At 49.6% G+C, this 21394-nt stretch overlaps 1 protein-coding gene across 1 annotated transcript in view; it reads left to right on the top strand.

The window, feature by feature from the left end:
• YPEL2 (yippee like 2) overlaps positions 1-21394 on the top strand; it is a 216303-nt gene that overhangs the window by 19496 nt on the left and 175413 nt on the right. The gene's annotated exons all lie outside the window — the stretch shown is intronic.

Here is a 21394-nt window from a genome sequence, read left to right as displayed (position 1 = left end):
CCTTTTGTGTGTTTCACCGTTGTTTTTAGGTTTCGCCTGGCGATCCGCTGCGCAGCATCGTTCGCGCAGGCGAAAACCTTTGTTTACTAGTATGGGGCTTTGTCCCGCCTCTCTGTTCCATTGGCTAGCTCCATAAATGGAGGCTAGCCATTGGAACAGAGGCGCGTCCGCCATTGTCCGAGGCGATTCGTGGGCGTTCCGTAGAATTTTTCTCTTTTTGCCCATGTCCTGCGGCGGTGGGCCGTTTTTTTTTTTCTTTCTTCGGCATCCTTCGTCACACCAGCCGGACGGCTCTCCCTGTGAGGACGCAGACCAGACCCGCTCCCTACTCCGAGCCGACTCCCGGAGGTAAGTTTCTGTTGCTCTGTTCCAGACTTGTACTGACTCTGTTCTAACGCGCCCTCCTCCGCCCGTCGCAGTCACACGCCTACACTCTTACCCAGTGCCATCCCTTTAACAACTCCTCCCATGCGCTGCCCTCGCCACTCTGCAGCGCCCCTCTACCGTTTCATCCAGTGCCCGGTTCACACGTCCTAAGACACTTCCTCGCCCAGAAATCGATGTAGAAAGCAATGTGATGGACAGGTGACGGCAGAGTGGGGGGTCCCTGGCCGCGCTTTCCGGGGTCCTGTATCTCGCAAGTGCTGCTGCATCGCACGCGCCGGCTGGTTCAGAGAAGCATCCCTCTGCAGACCAGCTCCAGATCTCTGACCTGCACCCCTCTCCCCCGCACATGCGGGACCTCTTCTCTGGACCTTCTCCTGCCCGTGGACGAGCTCTCCTGATGCCCTCTTGTTCCTGCAGCGCCTCTCATGCTGCATCCTGTCACTGCTGCAATGACGTTCCTGTAGCATCTCTCCTGTTCTTTTGGTGCGTTCCATGTCCCGGGCAGGGCCTCTCCTGCTGCATCCACGTAACTTCTCTCATTTATGAAGCACTGTCCCCGCAGTTTCTTTACTATTTCAGTCCTATTTACAGCTCAACTTCTGTTCCTGCAGCATCTCTCTTTGTGGTCTAGCACTTTTCTTGTCCCCGCAGTGCCAACGTTCCTGCAGGAATGTTCACGCTGCACATTCCCTATAGCAAGTCTCTCATCCACACCGTGCCTTTCCTGCTGCACTCCAGTCACTGGCGCGTTCAGGTCCCCCACAGCATCTCTCGTGGTCCGGAGCACTTTTCCTGTCCCTTCGGTCACATTTCCGCATCGCCTCTCCTGGTCCTGCAGCATCTCTTTCCCTGGTACTGCGTCGCCTCCACATGTCCTGCATCGCCTCCCCTGGTCCCGCATCTTCTATCTGGTTCTGATTCACTTCTGTCCCTGTGGCCCCCTTAAGCCATCGCTGTCCGTAGCACCTTTCCTGCACCCATACTGCCTCCCCGCAGCCCCTCACTGCACCGTTCCCCGCTACTCCCTCAAGACTAAACTTTTCTTTCCGTCTGTCTCCCTCTCGCCTGCTCCAGCTCTCCTCTCCCCCTCCCCTACTTTCCCTTAATCCTGGGTTTTATGGACTCGGGCATTAAGAGAATTCGCCTGCAATTTGGGATTAGACAAAATACTCTTATTACATAAAGGGGGTTAGTGCTACTCGATACCTCCAGAGTTTCAGCCGGGGGCCGAGCACAGGAGCTCAGCAGGGCAGCCTCCCTGGCAGGCGTCAGAGCACCTTAGGGTGCATGTCCATCAGAGAGCCAGTCTCTATTTATACATGTGTATTTGGAGGATCGATGTATGGGAAATATTTAATGTTGAACTGCAGTTGAGTCCTAGACAGACATGTACTAAGCTGGCCTAGTGTCTTGATGTTGTAGTCAGCAATATCATATAGGCTGTGTATACATGACTGTACATTGATCCATTCATCGATCGCAATGAGGCAAAGTAAGGGTCATTTCAGCATCGCTTGTCTCTTGGAGGCAATGAGGATGCCAGTCACGCTCCTAGTTTGGTGAAGTGGTCCAGCAAAGTTCAGTGATGTGAGTCTCGGGTCTAGTTCCATAGAATCAAAAGCATGTAAACATAACCCGCTACTAAAAAAAGTTGGCTGACATCAAATTTCTTGAAAACGCCAATGTCCGAAGTACTTGCCATCGCAAAGATTTTTGAAACAGTGGTCACTTCTACTGTAGACCGGGAATCCAACACAGTCCTCTTGATTTCCAGTCCTTTTCAGGCTTGTCAGGTAGCCAAGATGACCTTAAAGAACCACTGGAAGGAGCTGCTAACAACAAGACCACCTCAGGAGCGGCTACTAATGTAAAAACATCTTCCCATGCCATTATTTCACTTGTGTCTGTTGTGAAATATTATATAGCGTTCAGTTGTCTGTTTTGTGCCATTCAATTATATAATTCTCTTTTCAGATTGAGGATCATTATTGTAAAGTTGGCAGTAAGAGTAATGAGGAAGGGAGAGACTGGCAAATCGATGGTTACAATGGGGTTCATTTACAAAGCTTTTATCTTGTTTAAGTTGCTTTTACGCCTGGATCAAGGCAGAGCAAGTGATTGTGATTCATTAAGGTGTCCTGTACTTGCACAATTTCGTTTTATGTATTGTTTTGTAACTGTATTTATATAGTGCTTACTACCCCTGACAAGGTGTGGTTGGGTGGATGGAGTCAGTGGATGGATGGAGTTAAGTGGTGGCTAGGTGGATGGACTTAGTGGGTGGATGAAGTGTGTGTGTGTGTGGCTGTGTGTGTGTGTGTGTGTGTGTGTGTGTGTGTCTGTAGCTGTGTGTGTGTCTGTGTATGTGGCTCTGTATGTGTGTGTGTGTGGCTCTGTGTGTGTGTGTGTGTGTGTGTGTGGCTCTGCGTGTGGCTCTGTAGGTATGTATGTGTGTGGGTCAGTGTGTTTGTGAGTGGCATTTGCGAGAGATTAAGCTATTGGCATTGTAAATGACAGTGCCATTTATTTATCTATTTTCAAAACCAACACATAAATAAAAATGTTGTCATTTACAATGCCAATAGCTCTAACTTTTTCAAAGGCGAAACCGTTGCATTGAAAATGCTTGTTTAACAAATGAGGTACAGCATTCATGGTTCGCATGAATCACATGAGGGCACTCGAGCGTTTGAATGTATTATCTTTTTACAGATAAGGAGCCAGACCTTAAGTTAGCATAGTCAGGGCACTGTAGAAAGCTCTACCTCAGCGGGGTGCAGTTGGGTAACTTTTATTGGTAAAGACTTGCACTCTTAAAATTTGGCAAAAAAATGTTTGCCTGATTGAGGATGAACTTGAAGGAAGTACCGAAGGCGCGTCATCTGATTACCTATTTTTCTAGCATATTTGTGCATAATAATTTGTGTCGGTTAATGTTTGTGATGCTGTAATGTAGGACTAAATGACCCAGCCATTGACTGGGAAATTTAGATGGGTAGCACAACACGCTCGTCAAAGCTTTATTGAAGAAGGGAGATAGCAAATACAAGTTAGGTTTACTTCTCGTCTGCAGGGAAAGCTCACCCGCCAGAGATTTCCATATTTTTGGTGTCTAGGGCTTCTGTTCACTAATCATTGACGCCACAAGAGGTCCTCCCACTTAATTGATATCCACCTTTTTTATGTTTAACATTGACCTTTTATATAGCCCATGCCACAAACTGAAATGTTTAACGTGTACATCCTAAATTTCGCTATTATTCAACCATTTCTTTTTTTATTCGCTTGACCTTAAATTGATGGTCGGCTGAGTCACCCTTGGTGTCATTCGAATTTCTGATCTATAAGTTACACCGATCACTACAGCGGTCCAGTGCTGAACATGAAGACGCTGGTGTGCTACTCCAGATCACAGAACTGGTTCTGAATCATGCATTACCATGGACATGAATAAGCCTCTGTGCATATGCTAGGTTAGCACGAGGCCAAAGTAAAAGTCAGGATACCAGAGTCATATTCAGTGGAACACTCAGGGCAGGGGCACTAGTCAGTTTACTGAGCATGTGGCATTCCTATTCCAAGGCTACTCAACCCACAGAGAGGTGTGGCATAGCGGCCAGAGTTGCAGACTCCGGAGCGTGGGCTCACGGTTCGACCCCAAGGGTAGCTCAGCATCATGTGACTCAGGGCATTAGCTCACTTGATCTCCCCGATGGCCTTCAGCGCCTTGAAACCTTAAGGGGTGATACGTTTGCGCTTTACAAATAGGAATTATTATAACCCATCAACCAACTTGTAATCTGAATTAGTGGGCCTGTGTTTGTGCAGTGCCAGCAACTGTATTGTGCTGACAGTGGCCTCAACAGCTTCAGTCTCTGGATGATCTTTGAGGTTTCTAGTGTGGCTGCAATCTCATGGCCCTACAAGCATCGCCTACTAGTCACACTCGCCTACATGGGACACGTAGGACAAATGCATTCCTGTTCTTTTTCGCTGTCCATAATCTCCTACCTATCCTCCTGTGGAGATTTAGGAGGATAACAAGGGGCTGTTTTGTCTGAACATGCAGAGTGTGTGCTGGCATCTGAAGAGGAGAGGGCTTTTCCTCCCTCTTTAAGGGTGCTATACTTTCTGGTGAATATACTGCACGTCTGCAGTACAGAACTTTGAAGAGAGTGTGGTCCACACAAAAGTGCTCTTCACTTCGCTAGAGTCTGATCAGACACAATGTGCTCTAGGGTCAGAGAAGCCCGGAAAGTCGGGATGCTAACCCTTTGGTCTGTGGTGCATGCTGCGCGCAACACTGGGGTAAAAGCACGTGCCCGCTCCTTCCCTTTTTGAAGCGTGTCCAGAAAAGCTGGTGTAGCTTCCGCCATAGTAGAGCATAGAGGGGCAGATTTACAATAACTGGTGCATCCCTGCATATCAACAGGGATGCACCAGTTATTTTGCGTCGCGGCAGAAACCTCTTGCGCCACCATGGATGCCCCGCATTTACAATGCGGCGCACCTTGGCGCAAGAATAGACAGACAGATGCGTGACGCATCTGATGCCGTAAAGGTGACGCAGTGCTGGAGTTGTGTCGCAAGCGCGAAGTACTCCAGCACTGCTCGGGGGGCCCTATACTTGCTGTGCTGAGTCACTCCTCTCTCCTGCTACAGGCAGGCGTAAGGTTTTGACGCAGCGGGGACGTAAAAGTGACTCATTGAAATCTTGGAGATTTCACTGCGTCACTTTTACGGGGCCTCCTTGCGACGGAACGCCCACCCTCCATACATTATACTTGATGCAGGTATAATGCAGCGCAGGGCTTTACAACGTGATGCATCTCACTAGATGCATCACGTTGTAAATATGTCGCATAGTAGCTCATTGTTTACGCCACCGCTGCATCGCAAAAGTGATGCAACGGCGGCATATAAGTGTCACAAGGGGCTTGTAAATCTGCCCCAGAGAGCCCCCTACCAAGGGGCAGTTTGCTTCTGTGATCTAACCTGCGCCTGTGATGAAACAAGCTTTCAAGGCGGTGGGGGCCAGCTGCTGCTGTCCTTATAGCGAGGGACGGGCTGCAGCGCCCGACCACATTTGTTTGCGAGGAGTGGATGGCTCTGCTGAGGTGGCGCACCTGGGCCCTACACGTGTGCAGCATGAGTAGGGACAGACAGCAATTTGAAAGAAGGCCATTTATAACCGAGAAAGGCAGCGCAGCCCGTTTTTTCTGTTCCATCCATAAGTGAATAGAGAACACACGCTTACAATGGCGTTCTGTTGTGCGAAAGCTCGGCTGTTTTGAATAAAAGCGAACAATAGCGGGCTGTGGATTTGGAAGCCGCCCAGGCACTTAAGAGTTTCACTGTATCTGAAGAGCCACCCCCCAGTGTGCATCATGTATGCTTCTTGCTATGCAAGCCATTGCTCTACATTCTTGCACCCACAGCAGCTATCCTCTACCCCGCTACTGTGGGGTGGGGAGCTCTCTAAACCTACCTGGGGAGGGCCCTTTTGGATGGCACTTTTGGAGGGGTCACCCGCAAAAATATATCTTACATGATTAATATTTCATGTTTTTGACGTTCAATGTCGTGCTATCTCGGAGCTCTCTGAAAGTAGTCTCAGGTCATCATGTTTGTATGAAAAAACACTACAAACAAAAAAACACGACATGCGCCGTTGTAGGTTTGCTGTAGTTTATACGCACAAAAACTTGTGGACTTATTGTGAGATCTATGTGTAAGCTATATGTCCACAGGTCCCGGGGGGTTATCATTTCTGGGTGGTCGAGTTACCCCTTTCTTATCAGTAAGACGACACCCACTTCCAGGGATATTTCACTCCTGGGCAAACATTCGGATAGTTCAAACCCCAGCTCACCATATATACCAAGCGCCTTCCCAATCCTCCTGCATTTGTTGGAGGCCTTCGGGGAGAACAGGAGTTTAATGCGTCAAAATGAGTGGAGTAGAGAAAAGAGTTACTTCTCTCCATGCTGATCACCACTAATAGGAACAACATCAAACTTTCATATAACACAGGCCATGCACCCATATCTTTAATAATTGTCTCCATTGTCGGTGGTGCTTCCTTTAAAAGATGGAAATCTTAGCGCAGCCGCCCTTATCTGAACCTTATAAACAGGGTAGGCCGGTCACTGCTCAGGGCGCCCTCTGTGCTGTCCCAGGGCTCAGAGGGTGATTAAGTCGGGAGTAAGCTCCTTCTTGACAGATAGAATGCATTCAGCTGCCAACCATGCTCTGCCTTCAACTAATTGCAGCATGTAGCAATGTAAGTGGATGCTCAGGCGACTAAACTCTGTCTGCCTGCACATTATATAAAAGGCACAGTGCGGAACTATGCAAGATACGCCCTTGTGCGAGACGTGCATTTGTTTGCAGCAGTGATGAGTCCATTTATATTTAGCACGTTACAGAGGTAATACGAGCGCCTGCTGGGGAGGCTTCATTTCCATGTTATGACCAGTACTCCTCCCGCTCGAGTTGTGCCCCCTCCCTCACCTCCCCACCCCCTTTTCCTTTTCCCATGACCTGTACAGTGCTTCAATTCTTTGTGGGTAGTCTTGACATACATTCGTGTCAATAGCAGACCTGTTTTACTGTGAGCAGGCAGCTTGTGAAATCTCCCCCAGGACCACCTATTTTTTGCAGTCGGCTGCCAAATTCTCCCCCAATGCAGATCTTTGTTTTCCTTTCTCTCGGCTCGGTTTAACAAGATCCCGTGGAACGGCGACAGAACCAGGACAGACAGAAATAAAAAGGTGACTCACAAAAACGCAAAGACTGTGGAATCAATCCATCTTTGTCGTAAAGAACCCACAAATATCTGCACATACAAGCGGCAGAGAGCCCAAAATAAGCCTTGAATTCCCAAGGAACCCATCATACTCCAGATCCGAAGCTGGGGGCGCATGTTGGGGCAGCTTTAAAACCTCTGGGGCATGGAGGGCAGTCGCATCTCTGGTGATTATTCACTGCCCGTGCTCCAGGGTGATGGTGATGAGTGTTGCTGTCCATTCCTATAGCGCATACCAGATAAAATCTTTTGACTGTAGTTAATAAGATATCATTGAGTGTCTTTCTTCAAAACCCACTGCAAAGCCATAGTTGTTGAGCCTGAACCCCTGTCCGCAACTGGTGGAAGGTCTGTGCTACTGAAGACTGCTTCACTAATCTCACCCTGCAAACACTCCTGGCGGCAAAGCTCCTGCTACCATGATGGTGGAGCACGAACGGCCTCAGCCACACTGCTACCGCTGCTTGACAACCAGCAGGTACCAGGGCTTAGCCTTCACCTGAACAAGAGACTTGCCGCAGACCACTCTGTAGCACACCCTAAAGACTTTTCCAGGAGTGGTAAAAGACCTTGAACTTACTTGCGTTTGACCTTGAGAGAATTTGTTATTTTGGCACTCGGGCTTGATTAATGCCTATGCCATATGTGTTTGGGACTGTAGTCATAGAATCCCAACTTTAGAGGGGAGAGCGCACACCGGCAAGGGAGTGTAGGTGGGGTATAGCACCTAACTGACGAGGGAGTGGAGGTGGGGTATAGCACCTAACTGACGAGGGAGTGGAGGTGGGGTATAGCACCTAACTGTCGAGGGAGTGGAGGTGGGGTATAGCACCTAACTGTCGAGGGAGTGGAGGTGGGGTATAGCACCTTACTGACGAGGGAGTGGAGGTGGGGTATAGCACCTAACTGTCGAGGGAGTGGAGGTGGGGTATAGCCCATTATTGACAAGGGATTGGAGGTGGGGTATAGCACCTTACTGATAAGGGAGTGGAGTTGGGGTATAGCACCTTACTGTTAAACACAACCCTATGTTGCGTTCTTATTGAATTGTGTAGTATTGAGTTTTGCTGTAAGCTTAAAAGTACGTTCAACTTATATGAGGAGCACTGGGCTTGACATTACGTTATTTTGTCCCTTGATTGACTGTTGATTTCTGAGTTTTTTTTTTTAAATAACTTTATTTTATTAGTTTTCAAGCAGGCAAAGATACATTGAAGAAAATCTACAAATGCTCAGTTACATTACAACCACCCATTCGTTGTTTTAAGCGTCAAATCACAGGTTTGCGTGGTCATGTCTAACTACTAATGTCCATGTGAAGGAAAAATTTCCATCAGTGGGCCATGAGTTTATAGCGTACGCTGATGAGCAGTATGTAAATCTATTCCATAGCAATACCCGCCCGCAAACCTACCCCCAACTCCCCCTCCCACCCACCCCGGAACCGGTGTGCCTTTGCTCTGTGTAGAAATGGAGGTGAATTATCATCTAAGACGTTACTGCAGACTGCGGAGCTTCAGTGAGTCTAAGCAAGCAATGGTATTTGGGGCAGGTAACTTAATTGAATTCGTGTGCCAGCAACAAGAGGATAGGGCGCCAGATAGTGTGGAAAGAGTCTGCTGAGTGTGTAAGGTTAGCTTGTATTCGTTCCATGCCAATGATGTACCACATTTCGTGTAACCATCCTGTATGCGTTGGACGTGTCTAAGTACCCCATAAAGATAGAATGTGATGTACTGCTGCGCTCCGAGCTATTCCTATTTGTTTTCGTCGTATGGATTTGAGCGGGAAGGTTAGTGCATTCGGTAGCCCTAAGCGAGCATATGCAGGGTGTCTCCAGTCTTTACGTACATCTGTCCAGAACCCAGATACCTCCTTACAGTCCCAGAGTATGTGTGTCAGCGTGCCTTCCTCGCCACAGCCTCTCCAACAAGTGGAGCTGCGATCCAGGTTAATTTTGTGTAGCCTAGCCGGGGTCCGGTACCAGTAAATGGCTACTTTAACTGCTGCTTCCTTACTTGCTATATTTCTGGCAGTGCTGTTCGCCCTAAATTGATTTGTTGCCATTCTTTCAGGGAGAGACTTCGGCCTAATTCTGCTTCCCAACGTCGCTGTCCGGCTGAACGCTCTTGAGGTGCCGATGGGCGCAGCAGGAGATATAGTTCAGAGATCAACTTGCGGTCTGAGTGCTTGGATAGAAGCCACTTCTCGTAGGCCGTGAGGCGTCGGCTGACTAGAGGATGTATTTTGGGTTGTAGCAACCAATGGCGAAGTTGGAAGTATTGGAACCTTTTGGGGTCTTTGACATCGTACCAATCCGGCAAATCGGAGTAGGGGATAAACCCGTGAAGATCAAAGAGGTATCCTGCAGATTTGCAGGTCGAGGCCCGCGATTGTGGGAAAGCCCGCGTCTCCAGTCCTGGAGGGAATTTTGGGTTATCAAATGGGGGCGTGAGGGGTGAGGGAAAGGAAGTGAGGTTCTGCTTAGTCACATACCTGCATTACTGAACGGGTAATGGGAGATTTATTGAGATATGATGGTCTGTCCAAAGATTTCAGGAATGGTATCTTCCACAGAGAAAGTCGTGCCATCGCTCTGTCTTGGAAGAGCCATCGTTTTTCCCTATGTTTGCTTTGAAGCCTGAGACTTTACCAAAGTCCGTCAACTCTTGCAAGAAAGCTGGGACAGAGTGTGTGGGCGAGACCAGAGTCGTTAGGATGTCGTCTGAATATAAGCTGACTGTGTGCTGTTCCCCCCCCGCCCCCCCCCGAAGGGGATACCAGAGATGCGGGGGTTGTCCCTAATCCACTGAGCTAGAGGTTCGATGTAAAGTGCAAAGTGCAGGGGTGAAAGGGGACACCCCTGTCATGTGCCTCGTCGGATGTTGAACGTCTGTGAGCTGATCTCGTTAACGTGTATCGTTGCTCTAGGTTGGTCATAGCAGCTCGCGATCCAGGCTCGTAAACGATTCCCTATGCCAAAGTGTGCTAACGATTTGTCCAAGAAGCCCCAATCCACTCGGTCGAAAGCTTTCTCAGCAACGACTGAAAGTAATAGGGCGTCTAGTCCTATATAATGGGCTTTATCTAGTAAGTGCATTAGCCACTTGGTGTTGTCACTGCTTTGCCAGTTGGGAATAAAGCCTGAATTGTCAGGTTCGATAATGCCAGGCAAACGGGGGCCCAGTCTGGAAACTCTGAACTCTGTAAAAAGCTTCAGATCGAGATTGAGTAGGGAGATCGGCCGGTATTCTGCACACTGATTGGGATCCTTCCCAGGCTTGGGAATGACGACTATGTCCGCCTCAAACATATCTGCTGGGATTGTCCCCGGTCCTTGAATGGAGTTGAACAGGCGAGTTAAGATCGGGGCTAGGGATTGACAAAAGGTTTTATAAAAACCATCTGAGAAGCCGTCCGGCCCCGCTGATTTCAAAGGTTTGAGACGGGAGATCGCACTGATCACTTCTTCCACCCTGATTGGGGCATCCAGCGCTGCAGCGACTGATGCGTTGATGGCTGTTATTGCTGCTTGACTAAGGTAGGCCTCACCCGCGCTGTCAATTGTTGGGTCTCTACTATATAGAGATGCATAGAAGTATCGGAGGGAGTCTGCAATCTGCTCATCACGTTCGACCCGTTCCCCAGTTGACGTTGAGTCCGGGCTCGAAGTTTGCTTGCAAGGAGCCTCCCGGTTTTATCTCCCCCTACATAGTATGAGTGCTTGAGCCATAAGGCGGCGCGTTCCCCTCTATCCACGTCCAGGCTGGCCAATTGCGCTCTGGCCGCTGTCGGTTGTCGCCACATTCTCGGGGCCCCTGTCCGGCTGTGTACACTTTCGAACACTTCCCTCTTCTCTCTGCGGGCCTTATTATCTTCTGCGGAGATAGCTATTAATTCTCCCCTCACTACTGCTTTAAAGGCTCCCCATAGCGGCGTCAAAGGTGTCAGTGGCGTCATTGGATGTGAAGTAGTCAGTGATGCATTTATGCACCTGTTGGTAAATGTCCGGTCGGTGTAGTAGGGATTTCCTAAGTCGCCACATCCCTTTCGGTCTGCATAGGGGACGTATGTCAAGAGTCACTGTCAGCGCATCATGATCAGACAAAGCTGCAGGGACAATGTCGACAGTTTGGACCAAGGTGTTGAGTTCGGATGACCCTATAAAATGGTCGAGGCGAGCATACGTGTGATGTACATGGGAGTAGAATGAGTATTGCGTGCTGTGACGGTGAGCTGCTCGCCAGATATCTATCAGCCCTCTATGTTGTAACCAATCTCTTCCTGCACTCGATATCGCCCCCGTTGTACCGTATCGGTGGCCTGACCTGTCTTTTCCGGAATCTATAACTAGATTAAGGTCTCCGCCTATTAAAATCTGTCTGTCGTGATAGTGAAGGACTTCTGACAGGGAGTCTGTAAGAAAGGGCTCTTGACCTGAATTGGGAGCATAGAGGGATCCTACGATGTGGTGGAGGCTAGGCCGCAGAGCAGCACCCTCGATTTTCGCGCTGCCGGTCCAGCTCCACCTCGGCCAGACATGCCCTGTTCAAGGGTTGGGCCCCTCCTCCTCCCAAGCCAGAGAAACTCACCGCATGTGAGGAGGTTGCGGTAAGGGGTTGTTGCTGAGTTACAGACTGTGGATCGGCTAAGTAGTACCAGGAGGGCGTCCGCTGCAATCCACACCACACCCTCACCAAGGCGCCATTTCCTCGCGGTGGAGGCGTGCAGCTCACCTTCTGAGGCAAGGTGTGGCAGTCTCTGAGGTCCGGGGAAGGTGGGGGCCGCTCCGGTCACATTGTACCCCGCTACAGCTGCGATGCAGAGCTGGGTGCCTCGTTTATCTGCTTCCCAGTGGGCGCCGCGTCGTCCTCTGTCCTGCCGGGCTCTCGCCCCACTTGCCCCCTGCTTGGTGTATGCCCGCTAGCTCCAGGGCCATCGCGACCAGGCCGGAGAGCAGCGCGCTTGATTTTCGCACCCTTTGGGCTGTTCACACTGCTGCCGGGTACGCGTTGATCGGGGGAGCGGCGCTCACCTCTGTCTGCATCAAAGCTGCGCAGCACCCGGGGGAGGCCGAAACGGTGGTTTGTCGCTGTGGTCGTGCCACTCTGACGCCTCTCCAGGCCTCGCACGCCTCCGTCACTTCACCACCCGGGTGCCATTTTCTTCGTGGGAGCGCCCGAGCCCAACAGGTCATTCTATGGGTGTTTTGGGGAGCTGTTGGATCGCCAGACCCCTGTGTTTGGCTGCCGCTGAGCCCCCACACGCATCACCGCCACTCGCAGCGTGTTGTAGGGGACAATGTGCAGAGGAAAACTAGAGGTGAGGGGCCACGGCGGGAAGCCTCAGTATTCTGCGTCTGGTCAGGTCGCCATCTTGGCCACGCCCCCGATTTCTGAGTTTTTGTTCCATACCTCTCAGAGAAGCCTTGGACTGCTCACCTTTGCTACCCTGAGAGTCAAATGTTGAAAGGGTTGTACTTGGCCCGCTTTGTAGAGACATAATAGGACACACTTCAGGAAACCAGTGGCAAACCACCTCTATTAACACGGTTTGGGCCGCCTAGCTCCAGTCTGCCCTGTTGCCTTCTGAACAGGGTCTGATAGTACCCCATGACACATATACAGGTCTTCTTTTTTTCAGGGGAGGGCCACTTGTGGCTCTGTCATAGAGCTACAATAGTCACCACAGTCTTCTGCTTTAGCTAGTCACGCTGATGTCACAGGTTGTCCAGACCTCCCACATGCAGCGTGTCTAACAATGCAGTGCCTGCAAATCACCACGTAGGCTGCTGCATGTTTTTATAGCGATTGAAAATATATTGAAGGCCTCAGAGCTGTCAGTCACACAGGCCTTTAGTGAGTACAAGATCTATGAGTGGGAGGAGAACGATGCTGCGGTTTCCAGACTGCTGCAGCACCTGTGTCCCTCCAATGCCTTATGGACATTCGGTAACTCAAGCAAAGGAGAAGGAAGAAGCATTGATCCAGCTGGATAAAATGTGGAAGAATGAGGTAAAGGAAGAGCGAGGGAAAATTGTCGGCATTCTGGGCAAGATAACTCCTCTCTCCTTTGTAATTTTGCCTTAGTGACCCTGTCATAATGTGTGCCCCCTCCTTGACATATTTGCAGGTCTCCTAGCAAATACAGTATCCCTAGCCTATGATGGCTTTCCTTGGTGGATTGCAGGCACTGCTTGCATTTTGGTGGCCCTGGCACAAGATGGATATTTTAGCATAAAGTGTTAGTTCTAGGCATTACAAATGGGTTAAAGCATAAGGCTAATTTGCTTGGCATATCCAGTGTCTCATAGTCCTTTTTAGTGGCTATCTGTTACATTGCATCCTAAGCATTAACGTACCATTGTGCCATTTTGTGGGCGTTCTAGGTATTGGGACAGCCTCTTAATGAGGTGTCCCTCCCTTCATAGTGGTGGCTATCATTGACATAATGGTGTCTCTCCTTGATAAAATGCAAGTCTTGATACACAGTGACTTTCCATGGCTTTTGGTGGACATCCGACCATCGATGGGCTTTCCTGACATTTGTTGTATACTATTAACATATAATTTGATATCTAAGCTAAGTGCCTGTGAGGCACAAGTGTTTGATACAGATTCTGTCCATATTTAGTTGTACACATGGGCACTTGATAAAAAAAAGTCAAGGTATTATTTGGGGACTAGACGTATGATTTTTACTGAACGTTTGTATTTGGGGAGAAGAAATGTCAGTAAAAATACGTTTTTCATTGGGTCAATTAAGGTATTAAAGCTAGTAATTGTTAATAATGTGTGGTTAATTTGATAAAATTCCAAGTAGATGTTTCAGAACAATTAATATGTTTCCCTAACCTTTCTTAAGAGTCCTAAATCTGATATTTGGCAATAATTTTTGGTTAGCTGGATCCTTATTGCAGAGGGCTCTTGCTGCTGTGGCTATTATGTCACATCTCATGTGGAGACAATTCATGAGCTATGATGATAGTGCTTTCTATGACATTATCAACACTACTATTGTCTGTGATCAAACATAATGCAAATATATCTTAAGTCTGAACTCCTAAGATCTTTGTATCCTGAGCATGTGAGACCTGTCTTACCTGACTGAAAGGACTGCTTCTTACTGACAGAGAAATTCGATCAATGTAACATATCTCTTTCCCGCCCTGTGTCCTCGCCGTAGAGTCTGTCATTACACATGAATGAAAATCTACTTGGAGTTGGCAGGAAGAGGAAATGAAGGAACGTGAAAGGTAGACGTGATAAGTATGTCTTCGAAAATGACATTTATAGGAGGCAGTAACAAATTGCATACACTGAGGGGCAGATTTACAAGCCCCTTGCCGCTCTTTTACGCCGACGTTGCGTCACTTTTGTGACGCAGCGGTGGTGCAAAACCAGAGCCATGCTGTGGGGTATTTACATCGTGACGCATCTGGGAGATGCGTCACGTTGTAAGGCCCTGCGCCAGAAGTAGGCGTTCCTGCGCAGGGAGGGGGGGGGGGCGTTCCGGCGCAGGAACGCCTCCTAAAAGTGGCTGAGTGAAATCTACAAGATTTCCCTCAGTCAATTTTGAGCCCTTGCTTCGAAAAAACCCTGCACCTGCTTGAGGCAGGCGTAAGGATTGACGCAGCATTGTAAAGATAGGGCACCCCAGAGCCTTGCTGGAGCTGCGCCGCAACTCCAGCATTGCGCCGCCTTCAGGGCACAGATGCGTCACGCATCTGTCTGTTTTTGCCCCATGGTGCGCCACATTGTTCAAGCAAGCCGGGCCGACGACGGCTGAAATGCCAGAAACCGGTCCCCGGGAGCTTGTCTCCTTTCTGGTGAAGAATTGGCTTGGTAGTTTAGTCTGCCCTGTTCCCATGATGCACTGGGCCAGGGACAGACTGATTTGCATATAGCCAGTTTCTGAGCTGGGATGATGCAGTGAGCTAAATAACAGTGATGGATCAAGCCCTGATCTTTGGACTGGGTAAGAGTGGTCTGCTTAATTCAGACACTCTGTTCATCGCCACCCCCTTTTCTGAATCGTTTTTGGCCACTATAGGTGTGGCAGGGTATACTCAGACATGAGTCCCTTGCTCACTCCACCATCAGGATTCAAGCAAGCCGGGCCGACGACGGCTGAAATGCCAGAAACCGGTCCCCGGAAGCTTGTCTCCTTTCTGGTGAAGAATTGGCTTGGTAGTTTAGTCTGCCCTGTTCCCATGATGCACTGGGCCAGGGACAGACTGATTTGCATATAGCCAGGTTCTGAGCTGGAATGGTGCAGTGAGCTAAATAACGGTGGTGGATCAAGCCCTGATCTTTGGACTGGGTAAGAGTGGTCTGCTTAATTCAGACACTCTATTCATCACCACCCCCTTTTCTGAAACATTGTAAATGCAGCGCATCCATGGTGGCGGAGCCGTGGTGCACAAAAACTGGCACATCCCTGCTGATATGCAGGGATGCTCCAGTTATTGTAAATCTGCCCCTGAGTATTTCTATTGCCCATAAACCCTTTGCCTTTGTAGCCAATTTGTTGAACATTGAACTGGAAATATCAGTTTAATTTACTGCAATTACCAGATTTTCTTGGGGGTGTACCCTGGGGATAATCCGACTTGGTTGGCACACCACAAAGATATTGGAATAGTTCATGTGGGCCCCCGCTAAACTGTCTGTAAATACCATATTCTACTACTCCCAGTATCACGCTGACACACACGTTGCAACACACGTTGCACCCCACCCCCACCACACCCCGTTTTGCTGAGAAGTTTGGCCTGCTCACTTGGTGAAGTTTGAACCAGCTATTTACGTCCAACGACTTTTTAATAGTACGTCAGCTGTCGCTGAAATTGGCAGGGTTAAACACTAACCCTTTCTTTTGTACTAGAACTGATAGAGGCCTGCTTGCCTTCGTTTTTGAAAGGTCCTTACAATTGCATGATTGCCGGGAGTCCTCGAATAATCTCTGTGCCCTCTTGCATTTTAGATGAGTATCTTCACATGGTGTGACTCTTTAAGACGAAAACACTGGCACACCCTCTCGATATATATTTTAAGTTTGAGCGAGGTGATTGTCAATGTTGTTGGCCTTATGGCAGCAATCCTGGTAATTGTAGGAAAGGAAATAAGTCTACAAAATGTGTACTGGATATTGGAAGTTTAAACTACTCTATGTCCTGCTTTCTATCGTCTAAAATATTATCCTTGCGTGCCTTTGCTTACGAATGAAGTCCAACCTGTGTTGTGATAAACGACATGCACATTACATCTAATAACCAAGAACCTGCTGTGATATTTTTGATGTTTACATATATCTGGAAAAGAGACTATTGCTGCATGGTGGTCCTCGGTTTGGAGGGCTGGTTCTGGTCCACACCAGTGACAGTGTGTGCCTCTTCTATGAATGGTAAAGACAACATGCTCTTCCGATGCTTTGTGGAGGGTTCCAGAATTTCCAGTGAACATTGTTTATAATGGTGTCTAATAAATATCCGGTCTGGAGGAGTAAAGTGCGTGTCAACTTAGGAGTGCTAGTGTGGACGTCATTGAAGGTGAGCGGAGTCCTCCCACTGTCCATTGATTGTAAGTTACATTTGTTTAACAAATAATGGATTGAGTCTCTTTTTGTCAGTAGATGAAAAGGTATAGAGGGATATTTTTGTCTCATAAGTGGCTCTCTTGGTCTTTAACTTGTGCCTAGGCGTTGCTGAAGCCATACTATTTATCACCCTCTGTTTAGCAGTGGGTGTTGCATCTGTGATTGTTTTTCTCTTCAACCTTTCTTCACTCCTTCAGAGGCTTTTTTACTTCGCAGCTGTCTCTAGTCCCATGTCTAAGAAATGTTGTATGAGAGGGCAGTCCATTGGTAACTCTTTTGGAGCGGGCAAGGTTTAGGGATACCTTTCTCATTCTGATTTTTCCTGCACTGGCAGACTCTTATGTCCTTTTGTTTCTGAGATTTTGTTAGACATAGCAAGGCTCTTTGTGTTCTTCTTGGCACCTGCCTGTTGCTCTGGTGTTCTATATCTTCCGAGCTGTTGGCCGATGCCTTTGTTCAACCTCTGCTATGTTGGTCTCTGAGCGTTGATTTCGAGCCCACCATAGAGCATCAGGTGTTTAGTTGCAAAAGGCCTAATGAGGGCTTACCACTAACTCACATGAGCATCCAGCCCGGCTACAACTTACCAATTGTTGGCTTTATTCTTACTCTCCTTCGCTTGCTTCTTATTCAGTGGCTTTCCTTGTCTTAGCTTGTGTATCTTGAGTTTGTCCCTCTCCAGGAGCTTAGCCTCATCACTGCTCACTTTTAGGGAACAGTTTTTTTTCTTTTACTTAAGCACTCAAGAATACTTCTTAACCCATCTCTCGCCCTCATGTCTTCCCCACCCTCCTTGCTCTGTGTTGCTGGCTCCCTTGTGCTGCAAGCACTCTGCTGTGCTCTTCCTCTGTGTCTAGTAGCTTTCTCGTTCCTGTGCGTGCCTCTCCCTTGTGGTGTTCTTCCTCATGTGCTGCTATTTCCCTCCTCCATCCACTCTTTGTCGTGCCCACCAGCACACTCCTCCGTTGCCCTCAAGCCAGCATCTTTTTAGGTCGAGGCTACGTCGCACTGCGAAGCAGTGGGGGGCGGAGCCGAAGATTTCATGACTTCAACAGTGTGGGGCTTTAACCCGCCTCTCTCTTCCATTGGCTTGCTTCGTAAATGGAGGCTAGCCATTGGAAGAGATGTCAATTACTCTTTTCCCCGGCTTGATGCGATCCGTGGGCGTTTCTGTCTCTTTTTTTAAGTCCCGCCCCCACACCCTCCCTCTCGCAGAGGTCCCAGTCTATTCCTCCTGTAATGTACCTTTTGCTACCTCTTGTATTTTGTTTGCTCACAATTGTCACTTTTGCCTCATGTAACTTAACGTCTGCTTTTGTAATGTGTTCACTCGTATCGTAATCTTCTCATGGATCATTTCTGTTCCTATTGTGAAGCGCTCTGAGGCACCGCCTGCAGTGACCTGAAGGGGCCGCTGCGCTGCCCTCGGCGACCCGGAAGTGCTTCCCTCCAGGACCCGGATTCAGACCGGGACTCTCCAGTCGTTCTGGCTGCCACCTTCTCCCGTTTCTCCTGAACTCGTGCCCATGAGGCAGCCTCCTCAGATCAAATCCGACAGGGGGGTCTGCGCGGTCACGTATGCGTTTACTTTCAGGAATCTAATAATCTAGCAAATGGTGGCAATGACATTCCCGAGAAGTGAGAGCGAGGTTCGAGAAACTTGCGTTTTTTTTTTTTTTTTTTTTTTTTTGCCCGTATACCAAAAACAGCTTAAAAAATTAAACGCCTTTCATGAAAATGCACGCTGACAACAAGACTCTTACGATAAGACTCCCTCGAGCCAGTTGCTGATGACAATCAGGTGGCTGTGAGCTATGGAGGATTCCTGCGTGCCATGGAAGAGAGCTGCTGGGGTCCTGCACGATGCGGGCTCCTTCCAGGAACGCACCCTGGCTGCGTAATTAAGATGCTGCCCTGCTCAGGCCTGGTGTAGTCCCTACCTACAACAATCGAAGAACTGCCATGGGCAACACGAGTCACCTGCCCCTGCTGCGACACGTGCACCTCTCGCCCAGGTGTTATATGTCTCAGACATTGTCTGTCCCTATGCCATTTGGGAGTCTGTGGGCGATTCAGACGTCCTCTGGAGTCTGGGAGCGCCGCATGTTGTAATCAGGCTGAGATTACACAGCCCTGCCGCCTCATTGCGCGCTTACTCGCGCTGGACCTATGCGCCTGCATTTTAATACTGCTTCCATGCTGTACAACACTAACCCCTCTTTTGTTGTGCAGGTCCCCTGGAGCTGTCTTGTTTTTATTTGCGCCGCCTGTTCTTAATTTTCCTTCGTCTCTGGAGTGCGCGCTGGGACCCGTCCGGTCGCGCTGCATTTCCACCAGCTGATTCCGCCTCCCGGCCCGCCCACTGCAGCCGAGCAAGGTGCTGCCTGGGTCGCGACCTGGTGAGCCGCCATCTTGGGTGAGGGAGTAGGCGAGCGGTGCAGCGCTCGGCCCCTCCCGCCCTCGGCCTTATAAAATGGTCCCTCTTCATAGGGAGCGCAGCGGACGGGCGCAGCGGGCGCGCCGTCATCGCGCCGAAGTCGCGCCTAAGTCCCGCCCGTCTGTGCCCGTCTGTGCCCAGACGGGCGCAGGGGCCAGAGACGCTGTTGCTCCCATAACTTACAGCGCTGAGGCACTTAAAGCCTTCCAGTTCCCCTCCTGCCCCCTCCACCCCATCACTTAGGCGCGCATTACCTCTTTGGAAATCATGGGAAGCTCACCCCCTCTATTAGGGGCTGTCACACCTGCTACCCACGAGTCTAGCCTCCGCGTTCTGTACCTCAACACTCGCTCCTTCACTAGGCACCAGATCGACATCTTCCTTTTACTGACTACCGAGAGTCCGGATATACTCCTACTCTCGGAGACATGGCTCTCGGAAGACTCGCTCCCAGATATTCTGGCAGCGTTACCTCCCGACTACTACATGCTGAATGCCAATCGATCAGGTGGCCGTCAGGGAGGGGGTGTTGCAGCAGTAATCCGGAAAAACCTGCAAATCGTCTCTACCTCCTCGCTCATTCTCCCAGCAGTTGATAACCTTGTCATCAACCTGGGCACGAAAGAAGGCGTCGTCACGCTCGTGGTGCTATACCGCCCCCCGTACCCTATGCCTCTATTTCCCCCTTCTTTTGTCGAACAAATAGCCAATCTCACCACCTCCTCCCCTTGTGTAGCCATTTTTGGGGACTTCAACTACTGGTATTCACATCAGGACGCCGGCCCTCAGGCCACTGAGCTCTTTGAGGCCCTCTCGTCCCTTACCCTAAAACAACACATTGACGTCCCCACACACACCGGAGGCCACATTCTCGACCACATCTGGACCCATGGGGTCAAGCTTTCCCATCCGGTGATCACTCCCTGCATCTGGTCCGACCATTTCCTGGTCGACACCACCCTCACTATTTCTGGCCACATCAGAGCCCCTCCCTCAGAGGGCGGCATGGCACGAAAATGGAGGGCTGTAGACACTCAGGTCCTTCTTGACCTTCTCTCGAAATCCCGCCCTTCCCTCACGTCCGACCTCAGCACTGACAAGCTAGCTCATGACATCTCTCATTGGCTTGTCTCGGCTAGCGACATCTTAGCCCCCCTCACCAAATTCCCTCGGTCACGGCACAATCACTCCCATAAGTGGTACAACCCCGATCTTAAAAAGCAACACCTTGAACTTCGCCAACTGGAGCGCAGGTGGAGAAGGGACTATCACACCTCAAGCAGGGAGTCTTACTTGGTCGCGCGCAACAAGTATAAGAAAGCCATCATTGCGGCCAAATCTGCATATATCGCGGAAAGAATTCTCTCTGCACCCATTCAATCCAAAGAAATCTTCAAAGTGATTGGGGAACTCACCACTGACACCAGGACCCTCCCTACCCAGGCCCCTACCCAGGAATCTTGCAATGCCCTTAGCTCCTTTTTTGTTGAAAAAATTGTTATGATTAAGGACTCTATCACCACCCCCTCTCCTGACGCTGTTACCACTCCGGTTCCCCATAACCCTTCCTCACTTCTACACTTCCCTATTCTTGACTCGACCACCCTAGCAAAACTAGCTACTCGGGTCAAGTCTGGCTCCCCGGATGACTGTTGCCCCCCGTCTATACTGCGAGACATCTGTCTCTCTCTTCCCGAAAGCATTCTTCCATTGCTGAACTAGTCTCTTTCCTCGGGCACGGTGCCTGGCTCTTTTAAGGAGGCCATTCTAGTTCCTCTCTTGAAGAAGCCAGGGGCCGACCCATCGGTCCCTGCCAATTACCGACCTATTTCCCTCCTTCCCTATCTCTCCAAAATCCTGGAAGCCTATGTTACGGCTAGCCTCTCACAGTTTGTCGAAAACTCGAACTTCCTGGAGCCTAACCAAGCCGGATTCCGACCCGGCCACTCCACGGAGGCTGTCATCTTAGCCGTGCTCGACACTCTGAGAGACAATGCTGACAAGGGCATTCCCCAGGCCCTGGTCTTGTTAGATCTGTCGGCCGCGTTCGACGCGGTGGATCATGACATTCTTATCCGCCGCGTCGAGCAGGCCGGCCTCCAGGGCCCGGCGCTGGCTTGGATCCACTCCTTTCTATCTGGTAGGTCTCAGACGGTTAGTCTGGG

The sequence above is a fragment of the Lissotriton vulgaris genome, chromosome 2_1, assembly GCF_964263255.1.
Source record: "Lissotriton vulgaris chromosome 2_1, aLisVul1.2, whole genome shotgun sequence".
Classification (NCBI taxonomy): Eukaryota; Metazoa; Chordata; class Amphibia; order Caudata; family Salamandridae; genus Lissotriton; species Lissotriton vulgaris.
Note: the sequence above shows the minus strand (reverse complement) of the source record. Positions and strands in the feature narration are given on the sequence as shown.